This window comes from Urtica dioica, chromosome 8 (assembly GCF_054948205.1).
Source record: "Urtica dioica subsp. dioica isolate 48M chromosome 8, U.dioica_male_clone48M_v1_H2, whole genome shotgun sequence".
Classification (NCBI taxonomy): Eukaryota; Viridiplantae; Streptophyta; class Magnoliopsida; order Rosales; family Urticaceae; genus Urtica; species Urtica dioica.
This window is the reverse complement of record NC_142763.1, coordinates 49,388,659-49,403,282: the sequence shown is the minus strand read 5'-3', so window position 1 is coordinate 49,403,282 and position 14,624 is coordinate 49,388,659. Positions and strand designations below refer to the sequence as shown.

At 52.8% G+C, this 14,624-nt stretch overlaps 1 pseudogene; it reads left to right on the top strand.

Moving 5' to 3' along the window:
- The window catches only part of LOC149389991 (uncharacterized), a 42,605-nt pseudogene that overhangs the window by 8,520 nt on the left and 19,461 nt on the right, over positions 1 to 14,624 (top strand).

The window sequence follows — 14,624 nt, the reverse complement described above, 5'->3', positions numbered from 1 at the left end:
CCCTCTCGTGGAGAGGGGTCCTTGTTTCTGAGCCGAGGGAGGAGGATTGCGCGCTCTTGGAATGTCACAAGAGCACGAGAGAATTCTCAAGAGAAGAGAAGTGTTGTTGGCGTCAACCAGGATGTAAGTTGTGTCCAAAATCGGGATCCTTTTTCCTTCCCCAAGGGGGGGTATTTATAGTTGTGGAGAGAGGCCTTGGGCCGGCCCCTTGAGGCCCACCGGGTGGCCGGGAGCGGGGCGCGCGAGGCTTCACGCCCAAGGGGGCGCAGGGCGCGCGGGACATGTCGCCCGGACGGGCGCGGGGCACGTCGGGCGCGGGACATGGTCAGGCGCGGCGTGCCCGGCTGTAGGTGTGCCCTGCCGAGGTGGGAAGGATGCTCAGCCGAGGTGGCCGCGGTGGCGAAGAGGCTCGGACGATATGGCCGAGGTGGCAAGGGTGTTCGGCCGAGGCGGCCGAGGTGGCCAGGACGCTCGGTCGAGGTGCGCGCGGGCTTGGATGCCGGGGCACATGGGAGTGCGCGCACAGGCAAGGAGGCCGGGGTGCGGGAATGCGCGCGGGCCAGGAGGCCGGGGCGCGGGAGCGCCCGCGGGCCGGGAGGCCGGGGCGCATGAATGCGCGCGGGCCAGGAGGCCAGGGCGCGGGAGCGCGCGCGGGCCGGGAGGCCGGGGCGCGGGAGCGCACGCGGGCCGGGAGGCCGGGACGCGGGAGCGCGCGCGGGCCGGGAGGCCGGGGTGCGGGAATGCGCGCGGGCCAGGTGGCCGGGGCGCGGGAGCGCGCGCGGGCTGGGAGGCCGGGACGCGGGAATGCGCACGGGCCAGGAGGCCGGGGCGCGGGAGTGCGTGCAGGCCGGGAGGCCGGGACGCGGGAGCGCGCACAGGCCAGGGCGCGGGGTGCGCGCGAGCTAAGGTGCGTTGGAGCGCGCAAGCTAGGGCGCGCTAGGGCCCATTGGGCCGGGGGCCGCTGGGCTTCTGGCCGGCGTAGCCCGGCCGACCTTGAATCGTGTTTGAATTTCCGATGTCCCGAAATCGACCGGTAACATTAGCCCCCCAAGTTTACGGCTTACGGGACGTAAGTCGTGAACTTTAGAAGAGGAGAAGGGCGTTGAGGTAATTTCACCTTCGATCATGTATGACCGTACGCGCGCATATCTCTCTTTACCCCTTTTTTCTTTTGTTGGCCGGGCCCCTGGGGGTCGGATCGGGCCGGCCGGGCAGCAGGCGCCGCGCGCGGCCTGGCGCTTGGGACTGGCGTGCGCGCGAGGCCGGCCCGCGGGCCGGGCCTTGTGTCGCGCGCACAGCAGGGGGGGGGGGGGGGAGGGGGGGGGGAAGGAGCAGGGTTTGCTCCTTCCTCTCCTACAAATAGGAGAGCTCCCGCCCTTTCTGTTCACACCTGGCAGCTTCTCGGGAAATTGGAAAATTCCTTTGAATTTGAAATTTCCCTTTGGGCCGCTGGCTTTTTTATTGTTCTTTTATGGGGAGCGATCTTATTGCCCACGTTGATGATCCCGAGGCCGACTCTTGCGGCCCTCTCCCAAATTTTGGGGGGGCGGCCGAGGGTCCCTTTGTGGAACTCGACGAGGTCCCCATATTTGTCGAGGAAGACCTTAGTGCGGCCGACGAATGTCTCGCGGAGCTGGGGACTGACGTTGCGGCGATAGCCGAGTTGGCGGGGCCCGGGAGTGGCCCTCCTACCAGGTGCGGCCCCGAAGGGGAGAACGAAGGGTCCAAGGACTCGCATTCGTCACCGCTGGTGATCAACCTCGTCTCGCGCGAGGCGTCCTTTGACCCCCCCTTGCTCGAGCAGCGAGGTGAAGCGACGGCGAGCGCCGGGCTCCTCTGGGCGTCTGACTTAGATGCCTCGGGTACCGGGCGTTCGATAGTGCCGTCCGAGTCTTTTTTGGACGAGATTTATTCCGATGATCCCCTAGGGTCGGGTTCGGAAGACCCTGAAGAGGATTTGGGGACTCCTCCCGCGAAGGGGAAGGAGAACCGCGATGGCAAAGTGCTGGCGACGGTTTGGTCAGCTTCCGAGTCCGCGGACACCTCGGGCTATACCTATGCCAGGTCTTTGGAGAGGACCCGCATGTACGGAGTAGGGGACCCTGTTTCCCCCGTCGGCTTAGACTGCGGGGGGGTTGATGCTGCAAACACACTCACCTCCCGAGTCTTCAGCATGCTCTGGGAAACGTATAACATTCCTCCCTTGGTGGGGCTGCTCAGACCTGCCCCCGAGGATAGGCCTTCTCGTCCAAGGGACGGGTATGCGGCCGTGGCGATCGGGAGTCTCGCCTGCGGGCTGCGCCTTCCGTTTCCGGCGATCGTCCAGCAGATTCTGATCCGACTAGGGGTTCATGCGTGCCAGATGAGCCCGGCGTTCTATCGCCTATTGGCTACGTGTTTTATGGAGTGGCATTGCCAGACACAGCGTGCCATGACCGTGGACGACTTCCAGGGTTTCATATGGCCCGTGCCCGGGGCAATGTGAGGTTGGTCGAGGATAGTGATCCGCCTAGCCGCCGGGCGTGGGTGTGGGTTACCTCGGACGCCTTTGGCGGGGCACCCCTTCGCTTTGGTCGTCTGGCGGATTTTTCAGCGGATGAGGGGGCAGCGGAGCTCCCCTTCGTGAGAGAGATATCGGGGATGTCGGAAGCCCGCAAAGCTGGCGAGCGGTTCCGTTCCCCTGAGTTGATGGCGCTCACTGGGTGGTTCCCGCCCTTTGCTCCAGGCACCGAGGAGGCGCGCCGGGCGAGCAGGCCCCCGAGTCCCGTGGTTCAGCCAGCTGCTCCTGCTTCTCGAGGTAACTTTTACGGCTTTGTAAAAAATTTCTGTTCGGCAGGAACTTGACTTTCGTTACTTTGCCTTGCGTAGCTGCTAAGACGCGAGCTAGGAGGTTGGCTCTCGCTTCTCGGGACCCCGAGTCGATGGCGGAGATTCGCTCTAGGGTCGCTGACCGCAAGGCGAGGGGAGAGCGCGTCGAGACCGCTGGTGCGGTCGAACCACAGCCTCGTGCCTCTTTGAAGAGGGCTTCGACAGCGGCGCCCCCCGATGAGCGTTCCGAACCCAAGAGGGCGAACTCGGCGGTGGAGCTGGAGGCGATAGAGGCTCGAGGGGATTGCTTCCTTCATCTCGAGGGATCCCCACTATCCTGGTGGAAGGGCGTGGTGTCGAAGAGTGACATCGCCTTCTTTCAGGCGGGGGTTACTGACGCTCAGAGGGTCAGTATTTTTGATAATTTGTCACAAGCGTAGGTTTTATTTTTAACCTTTGCTCATTGTCGTCGCAGGCGTATGTGAGGGCCGTGCGAAGTGACAGGATTCTGCACGACTTCATCCGGTGCTTGGGGGCATTCCAGGACGAGCTCGCTCGGACGAAGGCTAGGCTGGCTCAGGTCGAGCGAGGTTCGCACCCGGGGGCGGAGACCGAGATGCTTCGAGGCCAGCTTCACGAAGCTAAGGTGGAACTCCAAATTGCACGGGATCAACGCGATGGAGCCCAACTGTCGGTGGCCAAGATGGCGGGGGAGCTGACCAAAGAAAGGCGAGCTAGCGAGGTGGCGACCCGATCAGCGGAGATTTTTCGCACTGAGGTCACCAACCTTCGGAGGAAACTGGATGATCGATCCGATGCCTTGGAGACGTTGCACTGCCAGCTCACTTCGAGCGAAGCGGCGCGTGTTCGGGCGGAGCGCGAGCGCGACTCTCTGACGGCGGAGAACACTCGTCTCTCGTCCCGGCTTGCTGAAGCGGAGCGAAAAGCGTCCGACTTGCAGGATGACTACGACATAGGGGTCGAGGACGCCCGTCGTGCCGGAGCGGTGGAATGTCGGAATGCGACCGCGACCGAGAACGAGGCCCGGGGGGTCACTTTCGACTTCTTCGACACCTTGTTTCCCCTGCTGGATGAGGGTGCTCCTTGAGCCGTGTGGCTTCTTTTTTAACGCGCATGTTTAGCGTTTTGCTTTCTTTTCCTTTCCTAGGATTTATTTATTTTTTTCACGCACTTTTTATTCAGCACGTGTTCATTGGATTCGGAGCTGTGGCTCTCCTTATTTATGAGATATTTTTTGTTGCTTTCATGTTGAATGCTATCTCATTTTCCGAGCAATTTTTACTCGCATGTGCCTTCTTTGTGGGCTATCGTGGCCCAGTGACTTCGCTTCGTGCCTTTCGGCGATAGAAGAGGTCGTACCGGGCAGTCCCCGGGGGCTTTGCATCCGTGCCATTGGCGACTGGACGTGTAAGTTGCGCCGGGCTGGGTCGGCGTCTCTTGAGTTCGCGCCCTGGAACAAGCGAACTCTCATGTGTTGCGCCGGGCTGGGCCGGCGTCTTTGAGCTCGTGCTGTCAAGCGATCAAGCTTATGTGTTGTGCCGTGTTAGGCCGGCATCTTTGAGCCCGTGTTGTTTAGCGATCAAGCTTTTTCTTGAGGTTGCTCTTAATCGTCTTGTTGACGGCTTCCACTTGGCCATTAGCCTGTGGATGTCGCGGGGATGAGAATGTCTTGCTTATCCCTGGTTTGGCGCAGATCTCTCTAACCCTCGCGTTGTCGAACTGCGCGCCGTTATCGGTCACGATTGATGCGGGGATGCCGTGGCGGCATATTATGGACTTCCCGATGAAGTTCGTAGTGTTGGCCTCGGTGATCCTGGCCAGAGGCTCGGCTTCGACCCACTTGGTGAAGTAGTCGATAGCGACGATGGCGTATTCGTATTGCCTCGGGGCTTTGGGAAGCTTGCTGATAATGTCTACGCCCCATTTTGCGAAGGGGCGTGGAACAACGATGCTACTTAGGGGAGATGGCGGCTGTCGTGGAACGTTGGAGAAACGTTGACACTTGTCGCACTTTCTCGCCTAGTCGTAGGCATCTTTTTTCATCGTTGGCCAGAAATAGCCTTGCCGAAGCGCTTTGAGCGCGATGGACCTTCCAGCGGCGTGGTTTCCGCAGAGGCCTTCGTGGATCTCGCGGAGGACCTTGGTCGACTCGATGCTGTTGAGACATCGGAGCAACGGGGTTGAATACCCGCGCTTGTATAAGGCTTCGCCTCTCAACACGTATTTGGATGCGAGAGCTTTTAGGCTTTCGGCTTCTTTGCGGTCTTCGGGAAGTACCCCTCTTCGCAAGAAGTCCGTAAGCGTGGTCATCCAAGTTGGATGAGCGGCGCTCTCAACCGCTCCCACCTCGTCACGTGAGACGGATGGTCGTGAGAGAGACTCGATCGGGATGGTTCCCAACCCGTCTTCGGTGATACCGGATCCGAGGCGAGCTAAGGCATCAGCCTCGGAGTTCTCTTCTCGTGGGATCTGGATGATCTCGAACCAGGAGAAGGCATCTAACTTGGCATTTGTCTTTGCCAAGTAGGCGATCATGTTAGGTTCTTTGGCAACGTAGTCGCCTTTAACCTGATTTACGATTAACTGCGAGTCACAGTGTATTCATAAATTCTGTACGTTGAGCTTTTGAGCGAGCTCTAGCCCTACGATGAGGGCTTCATACTCGGCTTCATTGTTTGAGGCCTGGAATCCGTAGTGGAGGGCGTAGCGTAACTTTTCCCGATCGGGATTTGTCAAAATCACGCCGGCGCCTGCTCCTTGGGCATTAGATGCTCCGTCTACGTGTAGTTCCCAGATGGGACCCGTAGGGTCGACCTTTCTCTTTTGAGCTGACAAGTCATCGGTCGAGCCGTCTTCTGCTCTTCCCATGTCGGGAGTGTGGGAGAATTCTGCCACGAAATCAGCTAAGGCTTGAGCCTTTATTGCCGGCCTCGGATGAAACTCAATCCCGTACTCGCTCAATTCTTGGGACCACACCGCCATGCGGGTCGATGTTCCCTTTTGAAGAGCCTTCCCGATTGGGTGTCCGGTTCGGACAACGATTGGGTGAGCCTGGAAGTAGGGGCGTAGTTTTTTGGCGGCTATGAGGAGAGCGAGAGAGAGCTTCTCTATCTCTTTATAACGCATTTCGGCGTCAAGTAGGGCTTTGCTTATGTAGAAGATGGGCCATTGAGCCCTATCTTCTTCACGGATCAGCACAGCGCTCACAGCTCGTTCGGAGACGGCGAGGTAGATGTAAAACGTCTCGCCTTCTTTTGGCTTGGAGAGGAATGGACGTGTCCCGAAGTAGGCCTTCATTTCTTGGAAGGCCTTTTCGCACTCGTCCGTCCATTCAAAGCCGTCCGTCTTCTTAATTGCTTTGAAGAACGGTTGACACTTGTCGGTTGCTTTGGCCACAAAACGCGATAGGGCGGCAATCCGACCGGTCAGAATTTGGACTTCCTTGACACGTCGCGGGGACTTCATGTCAAGGAGTGCCTTGATTTTCTCGGGGTTCGCTTCGATACCTCGACGGCTAACTATGTAGCCTAGGAACTTCTCGGACTCAACCCCGAACACACATTTGTTGGGGTTGAGCTTCATTTTGTACCGGCGGAGGATTAAGAACATCTCCCTCAGGTTGTCTACATGGTTGGTAGCCAATACGCTTTTAACAAGCATGTCGTCCACGTACACTTCCATGGTCTTGCCGATTAGGTCGGCAAAGATCCGGTTTACCAATCGTTGGTAAGTAGCTCCTGCATTCTTAAGGCCGAAAGGCATGACCTTGTAGCAGTAGAGGCCGCGATTAGTGACAAAGGTTGTCTTGATCTGATCGGGCTCGTGCATTCGTATCTGGTTATAGCCCGAGTAGGCGTCCATGAAACTTAGGAGTTCATGTCCTGCTGTGGCGTTGACCAGTTGTTCGATGCGTGGGAGTGGAAAGCAATCTTTCGGGCAGGCTTTGTTAAGATCTTTGTAATCTATGCAAATGCGCCACTTCCCGTTAGGCTTTTTGACCATGACCACATTGGCCACCCACTTTGGGTACTTGGCTACTCGGATGAAACCAGCGGAGAGAAGTTTTTCGACTTCCTCGTTTATCGCTAGGTATCGTTCGGGGTTGAACGCATGTCTAGCTTGTACCTTTTCAGCGATAGTTTTAACGTCGTTCAATCGGTGCACAATCACATCGGGGTCTATGTCGGGCATGTCTGCATGTGTCTATGCAAAGACATCCTTAAACTCCCGAAGGAAGGACGCGAGTTGAGTTTTGATGGCGAGAGGGAGTTGTGCACCGATCTTTACTACCTGGACTGGTTTAGCTTCGTCGAGGACGATCAAAGTGAGATCATCGGGGGTGTCAGCTTTCAACCTCTCGATATCGTCGCGGGGGTCTAATTCCCCGAGTTGCCGTGCATCTTTTTGATCACACGGGTAGTCGTCTTCCAGTTGGTAGATCGTGTTAACCCTTTTTTCAGCGGGCTTGCCGTCCACGCCTTGGACGTAGCATATCCTCGCTTGGGTTTGATCACCGGCCATGACGCTATTCCCTCTTCGGTGGGGAATTTCACTAGTAGGTGATAAGTGGACGTGATAGCCCTTAGTCTGTTCAACGTGGGTCGCCCAATGATAACATTGTAGGGCGACTCGTGGTCGACCACAAGAAAGGGGACCATGTGAACGACTTTGATGCCTCCGGTAGTTCCGAAGGTGACTGGTAAATCAATGATTCCTTCAGTCATGACCTTTTCTCCCGTGAACCCAAACAGGGGTGTCTGAGTTGGGACAGGGCGGAGCCCCCCGAGCTTCATGCGCTCGAGGGTGGTCTTAAAGATTATATCGGCCGCGCTGCCGTTATCATTAAGAACTCTTTTTACCAAGTTGTTGGCCACCTGGGCCTTAGAACTATAGCATCATCGTGCGGGTGCACAACTCGCTTGGCCTATTCATTGGTGAATTGTATCGTCTCGTGAGGTACGGACAGAGGTTCCTCGTAGGTGAGGTTAACCTGCCCGGCAAGGCCTTCGTGAGAGGCAGCTCTGAGGAGCTTTTTCCTTTGCCAGGCTGAGTCCCCGTCTTGCAAGCGACCTAGTATGGTGGTGACGACGTGGAGTTGCGCACCAGCCGTAGCTGTGACCGTTGTGCGGTCGGTGTTTGCATTGGTCCCTCCACCTTTCTCCGGCTGCGGCCTGTTGCCGGCGGGGGCTGCCGCTCCTACTAAGCGAAGGACGAACTCTTTGAGCTCTCCCTTCTGGATTAATGTCTCAATTTGTTTCCTAAGATGGAAGCATTGAGCGGTCGTGTGACCGTAATCCCGGTGGAACTCACAATAACGGGACCTGTCGCGAGATGCGGGGCTGCCCCTTATTGGAGCCGGAGCGACGAACTTCTCACGCGCCACAGCGTAGATTTGCTCTACCGGGGCATGGGTAGGCTATCGATAGCTTTACCTCCCTTGTTTATCCTCTTGCGGGGGTTTCCGGGCTCGTTGCCGGACTTATCCCGACGGCGGGAGCTTTGGCTGCTGCTCCTGCGGCGGTCGAGGTAATCTTCTACCCCCATAAAGGTTTTGGCTCGGTTCATTAACTCGGCCATCGTAGAAGGGACTCTGCCGACGACGGACTTTAAGAAGTCTCCGGTGCGCAAGCCCTCGATGATGGCTGTAATTGCATCACCGTCGTCAAAGCGTTCAACCTTATTTGATTCTGCGGTGAATCGGGTGAGATACTGTCTCAAGGACTCGTTATTCTCTTGCCTGATCGACCATAAGTACATCTTGGTCTTCTTTTGGACCATGGATGTAGCAAACCGTGCTAGGAACATGTCCTTCAGGTCTTTGAATGATTGGACGCTTCCTGGTCTTAAATTCCTAAACCACTCGAAACCGGGTCCGGTGAGGGTAAGACTAAAAGCTTGGCATAGAGCCCCAGGTGAGATGCCCTGCATCGTCATCCAAGTTTCGTAATGTTGGATGTGATACGTGGGATCAGATTTCCCATTGTATGGAGGGAGATTCGGGAGTTTGAAATTTCCCGTGCACACCTCAGCAAGGATTTGGGCGGCGAAGGGAGAGGAATGTTCTTCCACGACCCCGTATGCATCACCGACCAAGCCGCCTTCACGCAGGTCAGGCACCTCATTACGAAGGTTGTGAATCATGGTGGCGACGTCGAGGCCAGTGTTGGGGGTCACTCCTTGTTCAGGAGGAGTCACCTGTCGCATTTCGTTCGACCCCTGAGCCGTGCGAGGGTCCCCATTGATTGGGGTTGTAGGGTTGTGACCCTTATGAGCGCTCAGCCTCTCTCGGAGGTCTTCGCCACGGTTGTTCCGTTGGGCGGTAAGTAGATCTCTAAGATCCGGCCCGGCGGTATGGGGGCGTGAGCTTCGAGCCACACGCCTTACTCGCCGAGTCGTTGTACCTTCCCTGACATTGCCTCTTTGACCGAGTCGATCATGGGCTGAACGTCGGGAGGTCTCTTCTTGAGAGGAGACCGGTATTGCTTTTGTTTTCGTCGGACCGGCTTCGATCTCAACAGGGAGTTCCCCGTCTTTGGTGAGAGAAGTCTCGACGTCCGCCGAAATTTCCAAGCCTTCATAGTCGGGGTCATAATCATGTCCCTCGTCCATGAGGTCCTCAGATTCCCCGTGGGGGGCGCCGTGTGCAGGTGCCTTGCCCGCCAGTTGGCGGTGGTACCTTGCATTGGCTATCTTCAGTTAGCGTATTTTCTCCTCCATTTCAAGGATGCGGTCGTCCCGACTGTCCTGAAGAGGAGGGGGCGAGGGAGTGTGGCTCTCGTCGTTGAGAGACTCCTCGTCGCCTTGCGCTCGGGAGCGCATGAAGTATTTCTTCACCGCGGTTGCATTTTCGGGGTTATTCACGCCCTCAGAACGAACAAGTGGTTGACCACTCATGTCTTTCTCGAGTCGAGAAGAAAGGGGTCGAGCTGTAGAAGGGATTTCGGGCTGTGTAAGTCGGGAAGTCCCCTCTTTCTAGCGCCAAAATGTTGTCGCACGAAAATGAACAACGATTAAATACCTTGTGCGGTTCGATCCAAGGCCAGACCAAGTGATCGCGCCCGGACCAAAAATGGGAGCTCGTAGACCGAGCTGCACCCTCCAAACCCTGAGGTGTGTTTTGGGGGGGTGTGACCGTGCCAAAGGTTGGCTGCCTACGTACCCTTTAGTCGGGATCAGGTCACAACGTAGTTCAATTTGTGTATTGAGAGGCTATCTTGGGCTCGGAGGCTTTGTGAATCCAAGGCTTTAGAGGGGGACCGGGCTCGTAGCTTCTAGTGAAGACTTTAGAGGGGTCGCTTGCCTCGTAGCTCGGAGTTCTAGCTCAAGGGCCAGGAAGCAGGAGAGCGGTGTGTACCGCAAAAGCTCGGGTCGCAGAAGAGGAGCGCGCTCCCTCTCGTGGAGGGGGGTCCTTGTTTCTGAGCCGAGGGAGGAGGAGTGCGCGCTCTTGGAATGTCACAAGAGCACGAGAGAATTCTCAAGAGAAGAGAAGTGTTGTTGGCGTCAACCAGGATGTAAGTTGTGTCCAAAACCGGGATCCTTTTTCCTTCCCCAAGGGGGGGTATTTATAGTTGTGGAGAGAGGCCTTAAGACGGCCCCTTGAGGCCTACCGGGTGGCCGGGAGCAGGGCGCGCGAGACATGTCGCCCGAACGGGCGCGGGGCGCGCCGGGCGCGGGACATGGTCGGGCGCGGCGTGCCCGGCGGTAGGTGTGCCCTGCCGAGGTGGCAAGGATGCTCGGCCGAGGTGGCCGCGGTGGCAAAGAGGCTCGGCCGATATGGCCGAGGTGTCAAGGCTGTTCGGCCGAGGCGGCCGAGGTGGCCAGGACGCTCGGTCGAGGTGCGCGCGGGCCTGGATGCCGGGGCACATGGGAGCGCGCGCGGGCCGGGAGGCCGGGGCGCGGGAGCTCGCGCGGGCCGGGAGGCCACGGCGCGGGAGCGCGCGCGGGCCGGGAGGCCGGGACGCGGGAGCGCGCTCAGGCCGGGACGGTCAGGGCGCGGGGTGCGCGCCAGCTAAGATGCGTTGGAGCGCGCAAGCTAGGGCGCGCTAGGGCCCATTGGGCCGGGGGCCGCTGGGCTTCTAGCCGGCGGAGCCCGGCCGGCCTTGAATCGTTTTTGAATTTCCGATGTCCCGAAAACGATCGGTAACAACGGCAATGAAGATGGCGAAGGTCAAGATAATTCAGGAACATTAGAGATGAAAATTTTAAGGGATCGTGTTGCTGCAAGTTTGATGGGACAGTAATTTTTTTCGTTTAATGATTTTTTTTTCTAGACAGATAAGATTTTATATTACATTATTTAAAAATAATTAAATTATTTATTTTTGTTATTTATATTAATATTGAGATTTACCTAATATTATTTAGGTTTACTCTAATTTTTTTTTACCGTAGAAGCTAATTAAATAAAATGGTTTATCAAACACTAAACAATAATTTTTTAGAAAATTAACTGCTTTTGATTTTGATTACTTTTTAAAAGCAATCACATCAATGTAAACTGGGCCTAAGTCAACTCTTGCGATACAACTATTGTCCAACTATTGTCCACTCATTGGCTTTCTAATTTTTCATATACATTCATTGCATCAAACCATCATTGACTTGGGTGTTTGTTCCAAAAAGATAAGATATTTATACAATTCTGCATAGTCAAAAGGGTGCTAGTTAATTTTATATTAAACTACTATTACGCTTTGGTGAGGTTAGCGATTCATTAATTGGCATGTGCAGTAGCTCCAAAAAAAAATATTAAAAAAAAAAGAAGCAGAAAAAATCAAACAAACGATATGAAAGTACCAACTCATCTTCGTCATCTCAATGTATTTGATTTGGGTCATGTACATGTATTCCGTGCTGAATATATTGATCTTAATATTATATCACTAAACGGTTATGTTATAATAATTAGGAAAAGCAAATGAGATAATTGGGTTAGGACTTAGGACAAAGAAGTCAAAAATGGTGGAATCACATTATGCTATGCTATTATTTGACGCCCCATATAGGTTGAATATCATTATCTTCACAAAAAAGGAAATGTATGTTCTGACGATTAATATATAGTGTCTAGTACGAAATTATCCATCATAAAACTGTGAAGTGAATAGTGTGTTCCACTATATATACAGACTTAAATATAAACCACACGATTTGCACTTTTTTTTTTTTAATTATTAGTAGTAATATTTTATATATATATATATATATATATATATATTTATTGTGTAAACCTCAAAAGTCTCAAGATACCAAGATTATTTAATATCCAAAATTAAACTTTTGACTTATTTTCGGACAAAATTATCACTAAATTCAAATCAACCCTCAAACTCTCTCTTTCGTTCTCATTTTCTCAAAAACTCTTCATCTGTCTCTCTCTCATAAGGACAAATTCTGACCAATTCCGAGTGTCTCCGACCGAATCCGCTGTGCCCCAACCAATTTCAAGCGTCTCCAAGTGATTCCGACAAGCTCCGACTCCGGCATTCGTGGTTCTTCAAGCTCCCATTCCCGGTTGAAAGTTTCAAATCTCCAAATGACAAGCAAAAGTTAGATTTTAATCTATTTCTTGTAATTTTATTGGTGTAGAATAGATATAATTGTGATTGGAGTGATTATTAGTTATTCTTTGATGATTTGGATTTAGACGATTTAGAAAAGTTAGGATTTTGAAATATGGGGTTTTCTCTGATGAAATCCAATTGATTCAGACGAAATCCAATGAAATGAATACAAATATCAAATGAAATTTATAAGGTGATTAAAGACGTGACTGTCCCTCTCGTTCAGCAAAATGTCAAACCCAAATAGAGATTGGATTATCTATTGACTGTTCAAAGCCGAAGCTTTTCACAGTTTCATCGAATCTAATACTCCATGACCTAGATGCTTGCTTTAATCCATAAATGGACTTAAGCAACTCACAAACCTTGGTCTCTTGACCTTCTTCCACAAAACCGTCTGGTTGAGCCATGTAAATGCGCTCGTCAAGATTGCCATTCAGGAAGGCCGGCTTGACATCCATTTGCCAGATCTCATAGTCGAGAGTTGCAGCTATGGATAGGAGTATGCGGATGGATTTAAGCATCGTGATTGGCGAGAAGGTTTCTTCATAGTCAATCTATTCTTGTTGGGTATAACCCTTCGCCACAAGTCGTGCTTTGAACGTCTCGACGTTCCCATCAGGACCCCTTTTCTTCTTGTATATCCACTTACACCGTACGGGTTTAATCCTTTCAGGAAGGTCTACAAGTTTCCAGACTTTGTTGACATACATCGAGTGCATCTCAACTTTTATGGCGTCAAGCCAAAGGTTTGATTCAGAACAAGCCATCGCTTGGCTATAGGAAATAGGATCATCCATGTCAGAGACGGCTACGAGAGAGTCTCCATAGGACATGTACCTGTCAGGCTTTTGAGTAGCCCTCCCACTACGTCGAAGTACTACTTGACGAGATTCTGAAGAGTTAGGTTGTGTTTCAGTTGGGGTAGGAACAGTTCTTACAGATGAGGTAGAAGCTTACTCACCCAACTTTTCTTCAAGCACAATTTTGCTTCTAGGTTTCGCATCCTTCATAAAGTCCTCCTCAAGGAAACGAGCATTCGTGCTAACGAAAGTCTTATAATCCTCGGGACTATAGAAAGTAAAACCTTTGGTTTCCTTTGGATATCCAACGAACAGACACAATTCTGACCTACTAGCCAACTTGCTAGTCTTTTGCCTAAGCACGTGTGCAGGGCAACCCCAAATTTTGATGCGGCCAAGATTCACGTTACGGCCAGTCCATCATTCATAAGGAGTAACAGGAACCGTTTTGGACAGAACTTGGTTCAGAATATAAGCGGCTGTTTCGAGGGAATATCCCCAAAAGGAAAGAGGGAGTGATGAGTAACTAATCATTAATCTAACCATCTCCATAAGAGTTCGGTTCCTTCTCTCTGACACTCCATTTTGTTGAGGTGTGCCAGGTGCGGTAAGCTGAGAAGCGATACCTTCTTCTTTAAGAAAGTCATCGAACCCTCCAGACATATACTCACCACCTCGATCAGATCGAAGGGTTTTGATCACTTTGCCAGTTTGCTTTTCCACTAAAGCCCTAAAGACCTTAAATACGTTAAAGGTCTCGGATTTGTATTTGAGCAAATAGACAAAACCATATTGCGAGTAATCATTAGTGAATGTAACGAAGTATTCGTATCCTCCACGTGCCTGTTGGCTGAGCGGACCACATACATCAGAATGTACTAGTTCCAGCAACTCAGTGGCTCTTCGACCTTTATCGGAGAAAGGTCGCTTAGTCATTTTTCCGTCTGTACAGGATTCACAAGTAGGTAGTGAGCCTATTGCAGAGGCTTGGAGTGGACCATCCCTCACAAGTCTCTTAATCCTATCTAGACTGATATGACCAAGTCTTAAGTGCCATAGGTGTGTTGATTTTGTTAGACCAGAGGATTCATAAAGTTTGATCCTTTTTGGCTCCCTAAGTAGATCATTATCTAATACGGGGTCTAAAAGAGAAGGTTGAGTGGGATAGATGTAGAAAAGAGCATTCTTCATACATGCATCAGTGACAAAAGAATTATCAGGAAATGAAATACGAATTCCATTCTTAATGAACTTTAAACAATAATCTTGCTCAAGAAGACGAGCAACAGATATTAATTTCTTCCCAAAGGTAGGAACAAAATAAACATTATTCAAGTTTAAAGTACGGTTTTCAAAAGACAGCGTCACGGATCCCACAGCCTTCGCAGACACCAGGCTCCCATCACCCCATTTGAAACAAAACTCGCCT